The following is a 21,244-nucleotide window of genomic DNA, read 5'->3' as shown; positions in this document are numbered from 1 at the left end:
CACGTCTGAATTCAAGTTCCAGCTCAACTGCTTACCAACTGTGTGACCTTAGACAAGTTCCCTAATCTCTCTGAGACTCAATTTTCTCATTAATTTCCATAATGAAAAAGTCAAGTACGTGGCTTATTATGGAGATTAGATGAGTTAATGTATGTAAAGCTCTTAAAACAATGCCTGACACAAAAAATATTCAGTAAATGTTAGGTTTTGTTTTGTTTTGTTTTGTTTGAGACAGAGTCTCACTCTGTCACTCAGGCTGGAATGCAGCGGCGCGATCTTGGCTCACTGCAATCTCCGCCTCTCGGGTTCAAGAGATTCTCCTCCCTCAGCCTCCCAAGTAGCTGGGATTATAGGCATGTGCCACCACACCCAGCTAATTTTTTTTTAATTTTTGGTAGAGATGGGGTTTCACCATGTTAGCCAAGATGGACTAGATCTTCTGAGTTCGTGATCCACCCGCCTCGGCCTTCCAAAGTGCTAGGATGACAGGTGTGAGTCACTGTGCCTGGCCTATGTTAGTTCTTATAATTACTCCTACGTCTGCTGTACTGGGACTTGCTCTGTCTCTTAACAATGTATCTTATGGGTTATCGCACAACAGCATATATAAAAATGTCTCATTTAAAAGTGGCTATAGGACAGGCATGGTGGCTCATGCCTATAATCCCAGCACTTTAGGAGGCTGAGGTGAGTAGCTTACTTTCAGCTCAGGAGCTTGAGACCAGCCTGGGCAACATGGTGAAACCTTGTTTCTCAATTAAAAAAAAAAAATTAGCTGGGCATGGTGGCACCCATTGTAATCCCAGCTACTTGGGAGCCTGAGGCTGGAGAATCGCTTAAACCCAGGAGGTGGCGGTTTCAGTGAGCCAAGATGGTGCCACTGTACTCAGCCTAAGCCACCCAGTAAGACCTTGTCTCAAAAAAAAAAAAGTGGCTACACAGTGTTTCGTAGTACAACCATATTATATTTTATTTAGATTTGCCCCAATTTAGGTTTTTAGCATTTGTATTCTTTCTCATGTGAGAATGTAGAATTCTAGAGTGAATTCCAGTCATCAGTATATTCTACTATATTTATTTAACAAATATATATATATCATTTACTGCATTTCAATGTCCTAATCATCTCATTCATTTAATATCTATATTAACACTATTAAAGTAGGGGCTATTTAATCCCCATATAACAGATGGGGAAATTGAGGCACCAGGCAGTTAAGTAACCTGCCCAGGATAGCATGAACAGGAAGCGAGGGACTGGGATTCCAACCCAGGCATCTGGCTCCTAAGTCCATGCGCTTCGCCACCACACTCAGAACCTGTCTTCTCTGTTCTAAAATCTATGGCCTGCACTTCATTAGAACCCTGAGCCTCATTTTATCACAGTTTACACTGGGACTGTGGATGAGAATTCACTGTCTTTAGAATACACTTAGGAATATACAAGTTATCTGACTATACAAGTTATCTAAGGGACAACATGATTGCTAAACTGACCTGATTCTTCGAACTACCAAGAGCCAGCCATCTAATGACTGTGCCTGACAACTGCCAGCCAGCATAGAGAAAGTCCTTCAGCGACGATACCAGCACTTTCCTCCAGAGGCCCGGGGTCTGGTCTCTCTGCTCTGCCTCTGTGCCACACTGGCCCGCTGAGTAAACTCACAATGCAGGGCAGCAGACAGGCTTAAAATAAACAAACATGTTTTTGTTGTGCCTGGTTAGGGAACAGTGTTTATCCAATTAGGTAGCAGAAAACTCATGTAAATAATCTGTCCTTTTTTTCAATTCCTGCTATGTGGGAGTCTTTCACGACTGACTTGGCCAACACAAATTCCTAAAATGCTAAGGTTCAGAAAGTCTGGTCAAAGTTTGCTAGTAAAATATGAAACTCTCTCTTCTCTGTCCTCTATCCCCCACCCCTACCCTCAAGCTACTTTAGCTTTTAGACATGTATGAAATGCTTTTTTCTTTAAAGATACGGGTGAGCTATTTCTTTTGGAGTATGTCCAGACGATCTGGCAAATACACACTTGGCGTTAGCCACAGGAAAGCACATTAAACAAAAATCAGAGGAGCAACAAATAAAATTAGGGCAAACTCTGGGCCTACCCTTCCTACAAATAAGGGTATCTTTCCAAATGGAAAAATTAACGAAACTCAATGGGTTTAATTTTTTAAATTTTGCTTTGTTAACGGAAAAAATACATTTACATACACATGTAATTTAATATTCTGGAAAGTCTGACATTAATGATAAGAGTTTACATTTTAATTTCAAATACTATTGCTCATTCTAACATATTAAAACCTGCATTTTTCCTTTTATAAATATATTTCCATCTCTGGGTTATGTCCTTATGAAAAGAAAGAACCAAAAGCCAGTCTTTCACTCATCCCAAAGCTTAACTTTTGGCTCAAGGAGCCTCCTATCCTGTTCCAGCTGTGACATGTTGAAAGTAGACCTGGAATTGTGGACAATTTGCTATACTCTATTAATCTTTGCCGTGGCTCTACCCCTTTGCATTTTAGGAAATAAGGTAGGAGACAGGGAGTTGTATCAGGTGATTCCTGCACTGCTATAAAGAAATACCTGAGACTGGGTAACTTATAAAGAAAACAGGTCTAATTAGCTCATGGTTCTGCAGGCGTTAAAGGAAGCATCATGCTGGCATCTGCTGGGCTTCTGGTAAAGCCTCAGGGAGCTTTCAATCACGGCAGAAGACACGGCCTGAGAGCAGGCACTTCACATGGCAAAAGCAGGAGGAAGAGAGAGAGAGTAAGAGGGAGGTGCCACACACTTTTACATAACCAGATCTCCCGAGAACTCACTATCAGGAAGATAGCATCAAGCTATGAGGGATCCGCCCTCATGATCCAAACACCTCCCACCAGGTACCATCTCCAGCAGTGGGGATTGCAATTCAATATAAGATTTTGATGGGGACAAATATCCAAAACCATATCAGGAGGGAATCACAGGGACCGGCTCTGATAGGAACAGGGAATGGGTCCTGTTCAGGGACTCCTTTCTACTTTTACTATTCACATCATCCAAAGGGACAAACTGCCTTTACAACATATGTTTAATCCAACTCCTCTCACAGAGAGGTGGCTGAGCAAGGAGTAGACTGGTTTCGTATAGAACAATAGGCTTGTCTTACTCTTGATCACAGCACATAGAGCTGGATTTTGAATACAGGAAACTATATCCTGGTAGATATAAGATCAAAGACAGGCCAGGCACGCTGGCTTATACCTGTAATCCCAGCACTTTGGGAGCCTGAGGAAGGCAGATCACCTGAGGTCAGGAATTCAGGACCAGCCTGGACAACATGGTGAAACCTGGTCTCTACAAAAAATACAAAAATTAGCCAGACACAGTGGTGTGTACCTGTAGTCCCTGCTACTCAGGAGGCTGAGGCAGGAGAATCATTTGAACCCAGGAGGCAGAGGTTGTAGACAGCCAAGATCATGCCATTGCACTCCAGCCTGGGCAACAGCATGAGACTCCATCTCAAAAAACTAAAAAGACCAAAGAACAAACACAGTGATTGATGACAAAAGAGGTGATTCATTTTTTTTATTAAAAAAATTAATCACCATGCCCTCCTGGCCCCTGTTAAAAAAGTAAACTCAGCAGCCATGTTTTGTACTATGTGATCTAGCTCTGTGATCTCATGAATAATTGGATCAGGGGTGGGCATCTGATTTAAGGGCAGCGAAACCATAGATAGGCTAGATTCCCATGACCTATAATCAGATATGAAAAGATACATTGGACCCATCAGAGTTTCTCTCTCAGAGGGGTGGCATGAAAGTACAGAAATTACCAGTTCGTTGCAGGACAGAAAGGATTATGGCTGAACTGTATCTATACTGATGAAATACAGTGAAGACTTACAAATTTGTAGTTAGTAAAGTGTACAGCCACCTCAAATTGAGAACTAGCTTTTAGCACTAGATTCTCTGAAGCTAGCCCTTTATGGTTTCTGTTCTTGGGTTTCCAAAAGCTTCCATTATCTTATCATGTATTTTTCTGAATGTTCTTACACTTGAGCTAACTGGAATGAGTACCTCATACTTGCAGCCAAAATAAAGTCAAAATTAAGTATTATCAAATAGGCAGGCAAAAATGGAGCCAAAATGAAGAGGACTGAGGAATCAGGAAAGTCTAAACCAGAAGTAATACAAATGGGTGACTTTGTTAAGGTTCAAGAGGTTGCAAATAATGTTACTGAAACCAACTTAGGTTGATGGAAGAAGGAAAAAAAAGGAATTCATAGATTCATGTGGAGGATACTGAAGTAGCTCAAGGACAGCCAGGACTCTTAAATATTGGTGCCAGACAGTTCCTCAAACTGTTCATCTATTACCATATGACCCAGCAATTCCACTCCTATGAAAACATATGTGCACACAAAATGTACACCAATATTCATGGGAGCATTACTCATGATAGGTAGAAACAACTCAACTTTCCATAAAGTGATAACCAGATAAACAAAACATGGTATGTCCATACAATGGAATATTACTTGGTTATTTAAAAAATGAAGTTCTGATACCTACTACAAAGTGGATTAACCTTGAAAAACGTAATGCTAAGTGAAAGAACCCAGACATAGAGGGTCACATATTGGATGACTGATTCCATTTATATGAAATGCCCAGAATAAACAAATCCATATAGACAGAAAGTAGATCAATGGTTGCCAGGGGCTGGGTAGAATGGGGAATGGTGGGCAGTGACTGCTAGTGAGCTGAGTTTCTTGTAGGGGGATGAAAATGTTCTAGAATGAGATCATGGTGATGCATAACTCTATACTGAAACCCACGGAATTGTACACTTTGAAAGCTTGAATTTTATGTCATGTGAATTATATTTCAATAAAGCTGCTATTAAACATTTTATACATATAATTTTTATAATTATATATACACACACACACACAAAACTAACAAAAAAAATTAATGCCTCAAAGTGGAGAGCCAGGAAGAAATCACACAATACTTTCTCACACTGTCTCTCCTCTCTGCATCCCTGTGGACACCTGTTTCGTTCTTGTCACTCTACAAATCTTAGCTTTTACATCCACATGGTAGATAAGACGATGGGCACCCCACCATTCAAAATTTACATGTTGTGACAGAGACTGACTAGATGGTCACCTACCCATTTTCTCTTCTTTCTGGGCATACAACTGGACTGTGTTTCCCAGCATCCCTTGCTGTCAGGTATGGCCATGTAATAAGCTGTGGCCAGTAGAATGGGGCATGATGCATACTATTTCTAGGCCTAACCTATTTAAAAAAAACTCCTGTCCACCTCTTCAGCCTCTCCCTCTTCCCTTGACTAAGACCTTAGAAAATAGTGAAGCCACTAGATGGAAGGAACCTGGACACGTCATAGAATTTGTGGAGCATAGCATTTCCCTCGTCTCCATCCTCCATTGGCCTACATTGAAGTATGACATGGTTGAGAAATAAACTGAAGTTGTTGAGATTTGGAGATTGTTTGTTACAGCAGTTAACCTTCTCTGACCAATACATATATATTCTTTGTATAGGAGACTAACTCAGATTGACTGAATTAATCTCAATTCCAATTTGAAATCCTCAAGTGAGAAAATCCTATTATCCCAAACTGTGTCAGATGGTTTCCTAGTTCAGTCAACTGATATCAGGGAATGAGGTCACAGGGTATAAACAGAGTCTCCTGGGGGCCTATTCATGTAAATGAGCAGCATTTCTTAGAGGAAAGATGTCTACTATAGTGTTTAAATATTAGGGGTCATTGAGAATTAGGGAGATGAAGGTACAATGCCTAGTATACACACACACACACACACACACACACACACACACACACATTCTAGTTACTAATTCTAAAGTTCTTTGTAGGAAACTTGAAAAATATTAAAAAACAAGTCACCATTTTTTAGCACTTCCTTTCCTCCTTAATTTCCTTTTTTTTTCTTTCCTCCCATCTTTTGAGACAGTAAAGTGTAGTAGATAAGAGGGGCTAAATCCCTAGAATGACATGACCTGGTGTATTAGTTTGTTTTCACACTGCTATAAAGAAATACCTGAGACTGAGTAATTTATAAAGGAAAGAGGTTTAATTGAGCTGTTATTATGTACCTGAAACTGCATTCCAGTGTTCCCAAATTCTTTCTTGAATGTTCTAAGGATGGAAGATGACTTTGTCATAGTTCCGCATGGCTGGGGAGGCTTCAGAAAACTTATAATCATGGTGAAACACGGTGAAAGGAGAAGAAGCAAGGAACTTCTACACATGGCGTCAGGAGAGAGAAGTGTGAAGAGTGATGCGGGAAGAGCTCCTCATAAAACCATCAGACCTCATGAGAACTCACTCACTATCATGAGAACAGCATGGGGAAACTGCCCCCATGATCCAATAACCTCCCACTGGCTCCCTCCCTCCACACATGGGGATGATGGGGGTTACATTTCAAGATGAGATTTGGGTGGGGACACTGCCAAACTGTATCACCTGGACATAGCCTACCTTTACCACTTTTCTGGATCTGTGGCTTTGGAGGAAATTACTTAACTGCTCTCTGTCTTAATTTCCCATCCACATAGTTAATGATAGCATTTACCACAGAAGAGTCTCATGAAGATTAAGTGAGTTCACACATGTCCAGTGCTTAGTATAGTGCCTGGTTCATACTAAGTACTTATTTACTGTTAGCTGTTATTATGTACCTGAAACTGCATTCCAGTGTTCCCAAATTCTTTCTTGAATGTTCTAAGGATGGAAGATGACTTTGTCTTTAGAGACAACTCTTTTTATTTTATTTATTTATGTTAATTTTTTTAAGATGGCATCTTGCTCTGTTGCCTAGGCTGGAGTGCAGTGCATGATCTCAGCTCACTGCAACCTCCACTTCCCAGGTTCAAGCAATTCTCCTGCCTCAGCCTCCTGAGTATCTGGGATTATAAGCACACACCACCAGGGCTAGCTAATTTTTGTATTTTTAGTAGAGTCAGGGTTTCACCATGTTGGTCAGGCTGGTCTCAAACTCCTAGCCTCATGATCCACCCACTTCCAAAGTGCTGTCTGTGATTATAGGCATGAGCCACCATACCTGGCCTATTTTATTTTATTACTTATTTATTTTGGAGACAGAGTCTCACTCTGTTACTCAGGCTGGAGTGCAGCGGTACGATCTTTGCTCACTGCAACCTCTGTCTCCTGGGCTTAGGTGACTCTCCTGCCTCAGCCTCCCAATTAGCTGGGATTACAGGCACGTGCCACCATGCCTAGCTAATTTTTATACTTTTAGTAGAGATGGGGTTTCACCGTGTTGGCCCAGCTGGTCTTGAACTCCTGACCTCAAATGATCCACCTGACTTGACCTTCCAAAGTGCTGGGATTACAGGCATGAGCCACTGAGGCCGGCCAGGGTCAACTCTTTTTAAAGTCTTGAGGATCCAAAGGAAGTGACAAACAACTGTGTTTGGAAAGCCTGAACCAGTGGAGCAAGCCAAATGCAACTGTTTTAGATGAAGAAACTGAGGTTTCTGTTTAACAACACAAAAAGCCATTTTTATTGGGAGCAGGTATACCTGTCCAGATTATTCACTTTCCTCTGCTGATGGTCAGAAACAAGAACTTGGGGTTCTAGAACTTGAGTCAATAGGAGGAGGCCCCCTCCGCGAGGGCAAGGCAAGCCTTTGCACAACTGTGGCAGGCTGAGAGCAAAGGAGTGGGCCTATGGTGGAGAGTCCCCAGAAGGAGACTTACAGGGAACTTTAGGAACAAATAATGTCTAATATTCAGTGTTAAGTTTTTTTCTGTACTGTAATTCTCTGTGTAATCCTGGAGCCTTTGTAAGGTTGTTAAAATTGTAGCCAGATAATAGAGAATGGCAGTCAGCTGGAAAAGCCACTCTGAGATGGCCAGAAGTGATTGGGGAAGGAGGCTAGGGCAGTGCTGTGGAGTGCATGGGGACCGGTAACAGGATGGGTTGGGGGAATATGCAGACACTTGTTGAAGGGTCTCAGAAATACCTGGAGGGGACTGGACTGCTGTGACCATACAAAATGAGGAGTAGCATTACGGCATATGAAGGGACATAAATCCAGTAGGCTGAGAAACCTGGAGGATCTCTCTCTCTCTCTCTCTCTCTCTCTCTCGCTCACTCCATATACAAATTGTGTGTTTGTGTGTATGTGTAGAATATGTATCTTGGGTTTATAGTATATATAGACAGTTTTACCCCTGTTTTTCACTTAACTTTATACCATGAGCCTTTCTTAATATTCTTTAATAGTGTTCAAGTATATAATGAATAATGGCCTCTTAATAACCTATTGTATGATTATGCTATAATTTGTTTGGCTGATATCAATTATGAGACATTTAGATTTTTTTCAGTTTTTCACTTTTATAAATAATACTTGCAGTGAACATTCTTACCTATTTTTGCATACTAAAGAACTTATTTCTTGAGTTCTCAGAAGTATATTTTCTATGGCAAATGATATGAACAATTTTAAAACTTTTGATAGATTAACAAATTGCTGACTAGAAAAATCATACCCAGGGCTGGGTGCATGCCTGTAATCCTAGCACATTGGGAGGCTGAGGCCAGTGGACCACCTAATCTCAGGGGTTCAAGACCAGCCTGGGCAACATGGTGAAACCGTGTCTCTATAAAAAAAAAAAAAAAATTAGCCAGGAGTGGTGGTGTGTACCTGTGGTCCCAGCTGCTTTGGAGGCTGAGGTGGGAGAATCACTTGAGCCTGGGAGGCAGAGGTTGCAGTACGCTGGGATCATGCCACTGCATTCCAACCTGGATAACAGTGTGAGACTCCATCTCAAAAGAAAGGAAAAGAGAGAAAAAAAAGAGAAAGAAAGGAAAAAAGAAAAGGGAAGGAAGGAAGGAAGGAAGGAAGGAAGGAAGGAAGGAAGGAAGGAAGGAAGAAAAGAAAGAAAGAAAGAAAGAAAGAAAGAAAGAAAGAAAGAAAGAAAGAAAGAAAGAAAGAAAGAAAGAAAAGATCATACCCAGAAGGGCTCCATAAGCACCCCCAGCCTCCCACCCTGGAATTACATAGGTATACATTTCATCACATCATGGGGTTACTTGCATATTTGGGGGATGAGGTGTACTCAATTAAAGAAGCTGAACATAGTCTGGCATGCTGGTGCCCATTTGAAGTTCCAGCTACTCAAGAGGCTCAGGCGGGAGGATCTCTTGAGCCCAGGAATTCGAGGCTGCAGTAAGCCATGATCACACCACTGCACTTGAGCTTGGGTGACAGAAGGGAGACCTTGTATCCAAAGAGAGAGGGAGTGAGAGAGAAAGGCTAAACATGATAGACACAGGAAGGCTCTGCTTAGTTACCGAGGGGTTTCACTAACAAAATATATCTCAATTTCCATGTCAGAAGAACTGCTTTTATTTACTTGCACAGTCTCTCTTTATCAGTTTTGGCAGTGGAGAAACATCAATCTTTCTTACAAAGAGAGCTCTCTAGCTTTCCTCACAGAGAGCTAATTCTTAGTCTACCTTTTCTACTTTTGAGGCAAGGTGAAATAATCCATTCTTTGGTGGCATGATTGAGGAAAACCTTCTCTCCAACTCCCTCAAGTTTACCCCTACAAGTAGATATCCTGACTCAAGCTAAATGCCCACTAGGCTTACATAACATATTTACAGTGACCGTGAACCTTATGTTAAATGCAATAGAATAGAAACCCAGAACTAGTATTCTCACTAATAGTTTCTACCTTATATAGAGTAAATGTCATCAAGTAAATATCAAAGGGAAAATGTGATGGGGGCAGGGAGACCATTTATAGGACTGGGTTGACATGGAATGATGTCGTTAGAACATGAAGGGTTTCAAGGCTGAATGGATGTCACAGCCACGAGATGAATGTTGCAAGTGATATGTTCGTACTCACACCAGCTGTCCTGGCTCTCTCTTATGTGCATATCTCAGTTCAAGGATAACCATGAGCGGCTCAGAGCCCTCAGCACCCCAGGTGGGCAGGAATGTGTAGGGCACAGGCCATTTTGAAACCTCTACCCTGTTGCTGACCCTGCTCCCACATGGGGAAAGTGTGGGTCAGGGAAAGCATCAATGCAAGCTGTTCAATTAGCATGTTTTCCGGGCAGCAGTTTTTCTCTGACTTCATTAATTCATGGGAAGTAAATATCTAAAAGTACATTAGAGCTCTTTAACTTGTTTTAAAAAACACTGTTCCTGACTACCAAAGTAATCTATATACAGTGTAGAAATAGAACAAAGAATAAAAATCATCCACAGTCCCAGAACCCAGAGATAACCATGATTAACATTTTAGTAAATGTTTTTATTCTCTTATCCATACATCTATAGACATGGGGTCATCTCTTTTGTAATTCTGAGATCATACAGTAGTACTATTTTCTGATCTCTTTTCATTTAATAAAATGTCAACGCTTTCCCACATCATTAAACATTTTTACAATATTATTTTTTTCTCGGCTCACTGCAACCTCCACCTCCCAGGTTCAAGTGATTCTTCTGCCTCAGCCTCCCAAGTAGCTGGGATTGCAGGTGCTTGGCTAATTTTTTTGTATTTTTAGTAGATATAGGATTGGCCAGACTGGTCTCGAACTCTTGACCTCAAGTGATTCATGCACCTCGGTCTCCCAAAGTGCTAGGATTATAAGCATGAGTCACCATGCCCAGCATACACTATGATTTTTATAGCTGCATAGTATATACTAACCTATGGATGCAGCCTTAGTTATTTAATCATGACCATCTGGTTGCACTTGTAAGTTGTTTATGGTTTTGCACCATTAAAAATAATATTGTGAGGAGACTTGCTATTAGATAAATATTTGTATATAGCTCTGATTATTTCCTTTGGGCTAATTCTCAGTGTGAAATTGCTTAGGTAAAGGTAGTCACATTTTGGTGCTTTTGATAAACAGTACTAACTTGCTCTCTAGAAATGTTGAATATTTCACACACCTATATATGAGTTTAAATGCCTCCTCATCTATGCTAAAGAATTTTTTTAATAAACACCTTTCACCAGGCACAGAAAGACAAATTGCATGTTCTCACTTCTTTGCAGAATCTAAAAATAAAAACAATTGAACTCATGGAGATAGAGAGTAGAAGGATGGTTACCAGAGGCTAGAAGGACAGTGGGAGAGGTGGGGATGAAGTGGGGATGGTTAATGGGTATTAAAAAAACCCCAAAAGAATGCAACCTAGCATTTGACACCACAAGGTGCCTATAGTGACTAATAACTTAATTATACATTTTTATGTAACTAAAATACAATAATTGGATTATTGAGGATAATTAACACTAAGGATAAATGCTTGTGGGGATGGATACCTCATTTTATATGATGTGATTATTATGCATTGCATGCCTGTATCAAAACATCTCATGTACCCCATAAATATATACAACCACTAGAAACCAGCCTGGCCAACATGGCGAAACTCTGTGTAAATACAAAAAGTAGCTGGGCATGGTGGCAGGTGCCTGTAATCCCAGCTATTCGGGAGACTGAAGCAGGAAAATTGCTTGAACCCGGGAGTCAGAGACTGAAGTGAGCTGAGATCGAGCCATTGCACTCTAGCCTGGGTGACAGAGTGAGACTCCGACTCAAAAAAAAAAAAAAAATGTAGCCAGAAGAATTAAAATTAAAAGTTAAAAAAGCCCAATGTTTCCAACTTGATTTCCATCAGATGTTATCTCATTTTAATTTGTACTGCTTTCTTTCCCTTTTTTTTCTTGAGATTTTATTCATTTAGAGTCAGGGTCTCACTCCCAGGCTGGAGCGCAGTGGCACAGTCAGGGCTCACTGAAGCCTCAACCGCCCAGGCTCAAGTGATCCTCCCACCTCAGCCCCTCACTGCCTGAGTAACAGGGACTACAGACATATGCCACCATGCCTGGCTAATTTAGACTTTTTTTTTTCTTTTGAAATGGAGTCTTGTTCTGTCATCCAGGCTGGAGTGCAGTGATGCAATCTTGGCTCACTGCAACCTCCACCTCCTGGGTTCAGGCGATTCTTTTGCCTCAAGCCTCCTGAGTAGCTGGGACTACAGGCACGTGCCATCATGCCTGGCTAATTTTTGTATAATCTTTGTCATGCCAATTTTTTTTTTCAGTAGAGATGGGGTTTCACCATGTTGGCCAGGCTGGTCAACTCCTGACCTCATGTGATCTCCCACCTCAGCATCCCAAAGTGCTGGGATTACAGGCATAAGCTATTGTACCCAACCAAATTTAGACTTTTTTAGAGCAGTTTTAGGTTTACAGCAATATTGAGAAGAAAGTACAGAGATATCCCATATGCTCTCTGCCCTACACATCCATAGGCCCCCATTATCAACATCCTGCACCAGAGAGGTACATTGGTTACAATCAATGAACCTACACTGACACATCATTATCACCCAAAGTCTATAGTTTACATAAGGGTTCAATCATAGTGTTGTGCATTCTGTGGGTTTGGATAAAAATGTAATGACATGTATCCACCATTTTATCATCATACAGAGTATTTTCACTGGCCTAAAAAGCCTCTATGCCTATTAATTCCTCTCCCTCCCACTGACTTACCTCTGGCAACCACTGATCTTTTTACAGTCTTTATAGCTTTGCCTTTTCCAGAGTGTCATAATGATAGGCTTCTTTCACTTAGTAATATGCATTTACATTTCCTCTGAGTCTCTTCATGGCTTGATAGCACATTTCTTTTTAGCACTGAATATTTCATTGTTTGGATGTACCACAGTTTATTTACTCATTCACCTACTAAAGGACATCTCAGTTGCTTCCAAGTTTTACCAGTTATGAACAAAGCTGTTATAAGTATTTATGTACAGATTTTTGTGCAGATGTACTGATTTTTAAATATTCTTGTTCTTGTATACACTTATTAGTGATTTGTATTTCTTCTTTTGTGAAATGCCTCCTCACATCCTTTGTGATGCCAGTTTTTTTTTTATGGAGTTCGCCCTGTCGCCCAGGCTGGAGTGCAGTGGTTTGATCTCAGCTCACTTCAACATCTGCCTCCCCGGTTCAAGAGATACTCTTGCCTTAGCCTCCCGAGGAGCTGGGACTACAGGCACATGCCACCTCACCCAGCTAATTTTTTGTATTTTTAGTAGAGACAGAGTTTCACCGTGTTAGCCAGGATGGTCTGTCTTGATCTTCTGACCTCGTGATCCACCTGCCTCAGCCTCCCCAAGTGCTGGGATTACAGGCCCAGCACTGCGCCTGGCCTTGCCTACATTTTTTTTACCTGAGGTCTGGCCAACTTGATGAGCCTGTGCAGGATACCGGATAATTGAGACCAGCAACTGCTTTCCTCAATCATTCTGCCCCTGGGAGGAACTTGGGCTCTTCCATGGGAATGTCTTCTCACTTTTGGGCGAGGGCAGCCCTTTCACATGAAGGACTCTCTGGACCTGGGTCATGGTTCACCTCATGGGCTGAGGTAAAAATGCCACCATGACTATGCATGGTGGCTCATACCTGTAATACCAGAACTTTGGAATGCTGAGGTAGAAAGATTGCTTGAGGCCAGGGTTTGAGACCAGCCCTGGCAACACAAGGAGACTCCATCTCGACAACAACAACAACAAAGTCACCTTTCAGAATTGAATTCAGGTTTCAGTTCTGAGGTAATCGTGTACTCATTTTAGTTTTATAACAGATCCTCCAGAAAATTCAACCATCACAGTTTAAATGGAAGGGAAGCCTTATCTGAAAATGCCATTCAGCTAAGTGCAAATCTCTCAGGTACTCAAGAGGAAAAAGTCCCTTCTGACTAGGACTTTGATGATGAGCATCATTGGCTTATGCAACTGGACAGGCTCTGTTATCACAGACCATTCACATCCTGATCAAACACTCAGTGTGGCCAAGCAAACTTTTAGGCTAAGAAGAGAGTAAGGAATGACATGAAAAGCTTTTTGACCATGTATCTGGAGACACACTCATGTATGTGCACATATGTGCCTTCCATTTGCACAAACAGGCACATACAATTATTCTAAAAAGAAACTAAAGAGAATAACATACATAAAAGCAAATTATTGATTTTGTATTTTTTCCTGTTTCTTTTTTCCTCCCCAAATTGCAGACTGCTTAGAGGCAAATTAATACAGTAACACCAAAAGAACCCTAAAGTCACAGCTGATTGCTCTGATGAACCTATGACAGGCACTAGAAGATTACCTCCTAAAGTCTCCAGGTAAAATAAAGAAACTTTCTTACACCCATTGTAAAGGCTTTATGTGCTTTAATTACATCCACCAAGGACCATAAACTCAGGGTGGGAACCTTCCAGGTCTTTAATCTTAATTGTTGTAGTCCAAGTATTTCATTGCACTTGAAAACCACTTATGACTTCTTACATTTCTAGTTAATATTTTTTAAATGCCTGTTTTTGTTTTTTTTTTTTACTCATGGCCTTCTAAGTAAAAGTCCACAGACTTAGAAAGAGAAGGGTTTAAAGTAAAACGAAATAAGTCTTAGTTTTGTTATTACTTAAATCAGAGGCAATTTTAACTTTATATATTTATATAGCTCCTTTACAATGTTTTGATGCTGCATTTGATCACTTGGTTATTGGATATAAAATTTGATGTTGTAAAGGACCATAAATGAATGAATTTTTTAAAAATGTGCAATTGAAATATCATCTAATGATACACCTGTTTCTGGTTAATCAGAATGTTTTATCAAGTTCTCAAAGGCTCACTGAGGTTCAACCGTGGTTTGGGATGCAATATACATAGTTAAGGAATATTTGACTTACCTTTCTGTGGAACATGAAGTAGTTAGGAAGTAGACTTTCCAAAGAACAAGATATGAGTAAAAACCTATTATCCAGGAAATGGTGCTATACTAGCTTACAGTACAGATAAACTGAATAATGGAGTAATGAGGATAGTACATGGGTGAGGAAAGAGCATCCAGTAGATAACTATAAAGAAAGGACTAGGAAATCCGGTTCTTTGGCCTATGGAGATGGGAGACAGAACTTGGTAACCCGTGTTTGCAAGCATACTCAGGTGCCTTCAATTCTAAAAATTTGCCTCTTTAAATTTGGCTCATGCCTGTAATCCTAGCACTTTGGGAGGCTGAGGCAGGAGGATCGCTTGAGCCAGGAGTTCAAGATCAGCCTGGGCAACATGGCAAAACCCCATCTCTGCAAAAAACACAAAAATTAGCCATGCGTGTTGGTGTGCACCTGTAGTCCCAGCTACTCAGAAAGCTGAGGTGGGAGGATTGCTTGAGCCCAGAAGACTGAGGCTGCAGTGAGCTGATATCACAATGCTATACTCCATTCTGGGTGACAGAGTAAAACCCTGTCTAAAATAAAATTTACCTCTTTATCATACTTCAGCTCAAGTTAATTTTCTGTTTCTGATCTTCTTTATTCATTAACTTAACAAATATTTATTGAACACGTACCATGTGCCAAGTACTTTTCTAGGAGCTGGGAATTCAGCAGTGAACAAAGCAGACAAAATCCTGTCAAATTCCTTTAAACTGTAACCTGCACTTTTTTATCTCCACTTTCACCTTCCATTTAGTCTTTAATCTTTTGCAACCTGATTTTTTCCCCACCATCAAGATAAACAACTCTCTAAAGACCAGTGGTCTCATAATCACTAAATCTAGTACCCCTTTCTCACTTCTCATCTTCCTTGGACTCTGTAGCATTTAATAGCTTCCAACTTCCATCATTAAAAAAAAACTTTGTGACTCCTTTTGGTTCTGTGACAGGGCACTTGCGGAATTTGCCTTCTATTACTAGCATTGTTTCTTCCCTGACACCTTCTCCTCCTAAATACTGGAGGTCCCTCAAGTTCTACATTGTGCTCACTTCCATTTTTTCCCTCTTAAATCTTTTTCCTCTAAGATTTCTCACAGCTTAAACCACCGGCTCTATTGAGAAGTCTTCTGTGTGTATATTCCCAGATCCAACCCTCTCCTAAACCGCAGTGCACATTTCAAACTATGTGCTGGAGACTTCCATCTGGACATCTGGTTATGATGCCAAGCACAATCTGTTTAAAACTGAATGCAGCACGTGTACCACTCAGAGTGTACCACTCAAGAGTTCTCTATTGCAAACAACAGAAAGCCACTCTTGCTGACTCAAGCAGAAAACAAATTGACTGGGATGGTATCAGGTAGCTCATTCAGTTGGTAGGAAGATCTGAGGGCTAGGCACAGAAAATGGGCAGAAACCCAGGCAGTGTAGGCATAGAGAACGTGGGCAAGTTTATTCCTTAGGAGGAGTCTGGTGAGGACACTGACCTGGAGTGGGCTGTCCTACTTCCTACCCCTGCACACCATCACTGTTGCTCTTCAATTTCTCAACCATCTTCAAGCATGGACTCTGACTGCTGGTTTTTGTATCACTGCCCCACAACTCAACCTTGCCATTAAAAGACCTGGGTTGAGGCATTCACTTGGCGTAGGGCATGTGCCTGGGCCCCAGCTGTCAAAGACGACCTCTGATTCCCTTCAGCTTCCCACAAAGGTTAATTAATCACTATATTTTCTTTTCTCTAGTCACATCATTCTTTAAGTTCCCATTTTAATATAATGTTGCCATTATTCTCTCCATTACTGGGAGCTGAGCCTGGATAACCTGTTTTACTCCCTCCTCTTCCTTAGCATCTGAGGCAATCAGCCTACCCAGCTCTGCAAGAACTTTGTTTGTTGTTAATTCATTTGTTTTCCTTCACACAACTTTTTTTCTTGGACCCTTCTGCAGCTACTGCTCCACTGCAAGTCTCCTAATTGGATTCCCCACTTCCAGTGCCTCTTCCAATGTGTCCACCCAGTTTACTCTTCCTAAAGCAATGCTTTGATCACATCACTTTGTTGTTAAAACTGCATTGTTGACAGGCGTCTCAGTCTGGTGTTCAAGGATCCCCACAACAAAATTCCATTGAGACCAAAAGGCAAACTGGTACAGCAAAGGGTTTGATTTTCAGTTGTAGATGAATATGGGTTCAAAACTTGATTTTCCCATTTCACAGTTGTATACTCTTGAGACTCATTTTCCTTTCTGAAAAATGGGGATAATGAAACCCGCCACTTAGGGCATTCATAAATCAGAACTTTGAAAGCTGAAATGGTGTTATAAGTTGTATTTAGGTTGCAACATCAACCCACAGATGCTTATAATAGGCAATATTCAATTTCAGACCTGCCTGGTTCAAAACCTTAAGTAGGGTCGTCAATGGTGTGGTTTAATACAGGCAGGCAGGTTAGGATCAGCATGCTATATGTTTTGGGGGGGCTTAGTGGCAATCTAATCACCAATTATGGCATTGTTCCTAATTTCAAACTGCTGACTTACAAATGACCTTTTGGAAATATTTTATTTGCAAGTAGAGAACTTCCTGTGTTATTAATTTTGAAAATTGAATTTCCTTGATTGGCTGCTTTCCACTCTAATATTTCTATTTAAAAGTATTTCCCTGCAGAATATCAATTTTGTAAGAGGTTGCTATGAACTCTTCATGGACACATGAAAATTATCAGCTATTATCTCTAAGCCTTGCCCAACATCCAGTTAAAGGTAGTGAAGCTATAACACATAAAAAGAAACTTTAAAGTTGATTCCACAGTCTCAACAAGTTCAAATCTCATTTCATGGCATAAGTTCTGAATCGGCATTGGGAAAACAGCTCTGCAGGTGAGGCTAGTTGACTTCTTTCTGCTAGTCATGGATGGCACTATCGGAACTGCCAAACTTAACCTCAATAGGCATTCATTCACTCAATCTTGTATCCATGCAGCAGGTCCCCCAAGTGAGGCATGGCTGGTGATCCCCACAGGATAGATTTCAGTCTCTTAAGCTCTTGCCAAGAATTTACAGCACTACTAATTGCTTGAATCTTTTCTGAAGTCAGAAAGTCTGGAAAGTCTTATGAGAGAGATAACAATCATGCCAAGGTTGCTAAAAGAGTTATTTAATAAGTATGATATTTTAAACCAGTCTCTATAGATACAATTTGTGAGTGTCTGAATTAATATGCACTGCAATATATTCTTGTTTTTGTATTTTTAATGTTCTCAAAAAATGAACACAGGTTTATATGATTAAAATAATATAAAGAGAAATCCCTTGGATTTCTCCTCTACCCTTTCCTTCCTCTACTTAATTTTATTTCTCAGAGGCAGCTACTTTTGACACTTTTGGGTCTCTCCCCACAAACTCCTTTTATTTCTCTTGCAGTAATTTTGGAGTTCTCACTAGGAATTCTTTATGGTTAGAAGCTAGAAAATCATTGCCATTTAGCTTCTCATAGATTTTGGAACTCTTTTATATGCTGCTTTCATTAAACACATTATAAAAATAAAGAATCCCTTTTTCCCCCACCTGGATATTCACTTCTGATTTTTTTCTATCATATTTATGCTTACATGGACCACAGGTTTATACAATCTACATAGTTCCATGACTATAGGGTTTCATTTTTAAAAATAACATTCAAATGGTGGAATAAAAAGGAGCTGAAGACCCAGCAATTAAGGGGTTTTTAGAAACCCCCTTAATTTACCTTGACATTTATTTTAAAATGTCTTCAGGAGAAAAAAGCAAACAGCCAAGAACAGTTTATAGTCACTTTTGAAGGTAGTCTAGCTAGTGAGAGTAAAACAAAGAAACTGAATAGAATATTATTTCTCTTCAAATGTTAGGTCAAGACTTTGACATTAGGTGTTGTGTATCTTCATTAGTATTCTGAAACTCCTCCCACAATATACTCATTTTGACACAGAGGGAAGGTACTATGCAGAGTCAAGATTCTGCGCATAAAGAAAATGTTTTGGCTGGGCATGGTGGCTGATGCCTGTAATCCCAGCACTTTTGGAGGCCAAGGCAGGTGAATTACTTGAGGTGAGGAGTTTGAGACCGGCCTGGGCAATGTGTGGCCAAACCCAGTTTCTACTAAAAATACGAAATTAGCCAGGAATTGTCCATGCACCTGTAATCCCATCTACTTGGGAGGCTGAGGCATGAGACTTGCTTGAACCTGAGAGGTGGAGGTTGCTGTCAGCTGAGATCGTGCCACTGCACTCCAGCCTGGACAACAGAGTGAGACCCCGTCTCAAAAACCAAAACCAAAACCAAAACCATAAAGAGAATGTTCTAAGTTTTTATTACTTGATATAGCTATATTTAGCCTTTTCCAATAACTAGGATCCTGAAAAATGGCACAAAAAATATTTTGCATTTGCCTGAATTAAGTTATACTTAAAGGGCTCAAAGGGGCAAGGAAACTCCACATTGAAAATAATCTAAAGATGAATCCTTTGTTAAGGTGAATAACCAAAATAACCATTCAGTAATTGGTAACTGTTTAGTACCTTTGGATTTGTGTGTGTTTGACGATAATGTTCAGCTACAGTTTCACTTTTGAAAGATTTATGTTAAATTTTGCTTTATCATGGTAGTATTAGAGGCTTAGATTGCAAGATCTACTTTGATAAATATAAAACAGAAAAATTCTGGCTGTTTTAAAACACTCAGGCACTGGTTGTTGAAACAATGTATTCAGATTGACTAGTTTTCAGAGTTCTATGTTTGTTCATTATTCAATAAATATTTATCAAAAAGTTGTTCTGTTATAAGCACTAAGTATACACTAGAGAGAGAAAACAGTAAGAGCAGCTAATACTCATGTAGTGCTTATAACATTTTGTGCCCTGTTCTAAGTAGTTTACATATATTATCTCATAGCATCCTCTCAAAAACTCTAAGTGTTATCATCCCCATTTTGCAGCTGAAAACGCTGAGGCACAGAGAAGTTAGGTAATTTGTCCAATGTTTCATAGCTAGTAAGGGGAGTTGGGATGTGAATCTGGGCAGTATGATTCCAGAGTCTGCACTCTTAACTCCTGGGATATGTTAACTCTCTTATAGTCTAACAGCTTTCCTTGTAGTATACAGTATAATGAATGAGATGCTTATTGAATAAATCATTCGAGCAAATGAAAAAGTTTACCTCTGATGAATGCCATGAAGAGGATTGTGGCAGAAACCAGTGAGCCGTTACCAAAATATGTCTCTTTTCCTTTTGGATACACAGACTACATTCCTAGCCTCCCCTGTGGTCAAAATGTGGACAAAAGTGAGGTACACACTTCCAGGTCTGGACCACAAAACATAGGTATACCAATATGCCAAGCTCTTATTCTTTTAATCGACCTAAGACAGAGAGTATAGTATGCAGACACAAAAGAGCAGCTGTCAGAATTGAAAACTTCTCAAAGATTTACTTCAGCTTAGTAGAAACTTATATATATGAAAATTCCCATAGCAGAGGGAACATTGGGTAAATCATTTAAGTTTGAAGAGCAGGAAATTTTAGACACCATTTAGTCTGTAACCTGAATTAATCTTGGCTGCCTTATGGCCAGTCCCCATATAGTAAGGTATTTGGAAGAAATACAGGTCTGATATCCAAATAAGAAATGCAAAGTAATTTACATTTTTAGGGAAGATTTTTAAAGAGGCACCAAAGGGAGACGTATATCACAAGAAGATTTAACATTCCTTTCAATCATTTAATTCCTCTAAGTCCCTCTCATCATATTTCTTGTCTCCCTTCTTGTTTGTCCCTCTCTCCTGCAACTGTGTGTAGTAGGACTGTTTTCCCCTAACTCAGCTCTTTATTATGTATTTATCAACTTATTATATATAGATCAATTTAGTTCTTCAGTTCCTTACAGCTCTTCTCTTTAACTCTTACTCTAATATGCACAATTGAGCCCCAGAAGGGACTTGACAAACCATGAGAAAGTCTTTAGAAGTATGGAAATAGTGTTGGGGAAGGGAGGAGGAAGATGAAGGCTATGTATATTTACATGTTCTGGTTACAAGTCCAGCCAACCCATTTGCAAATGAATAAAGTGAGGCCTAAATAAATTAGGTGATTTGACACTCACTTCTTGTGTCACATGGAGTTGGGCCTAGAAATCAGTGTTACTTCATTTGAAATAACCCTTATTATGGTTCCCTAGCAGGCCATCCTATAGCCTGCCATATGTGAGTCATTTTGCCCCCCTAGTTGACAGAATGCTAGGGAGAGTAAGGAAGCCTGAGTTTTTCCTTCTCCAAGGTTCGATGACTTTGGGCAGGTGTTGTCCTCTCTAAGGCTCTGTTTTTCTTCATAAGAAAAGCTGGGCAAGATGAACTTTTGGGTCATG

This window comes from Callithrix jacchus, chromosome 14 (assembly GCF_049354715.1).
Source record: "Callithrix jacchus isolate 240 chromosome 14, calJac240_pri, whole genome shotgun sequence".
Lineage (NCBI taxonomy): Eukaryota > Metazoa > Chordata > Mammalia > Primates > Cebidae > Callithrix > Callithrix jacchus.
This window is presented reverse-complemented; position numbering follows the sequence as displayed.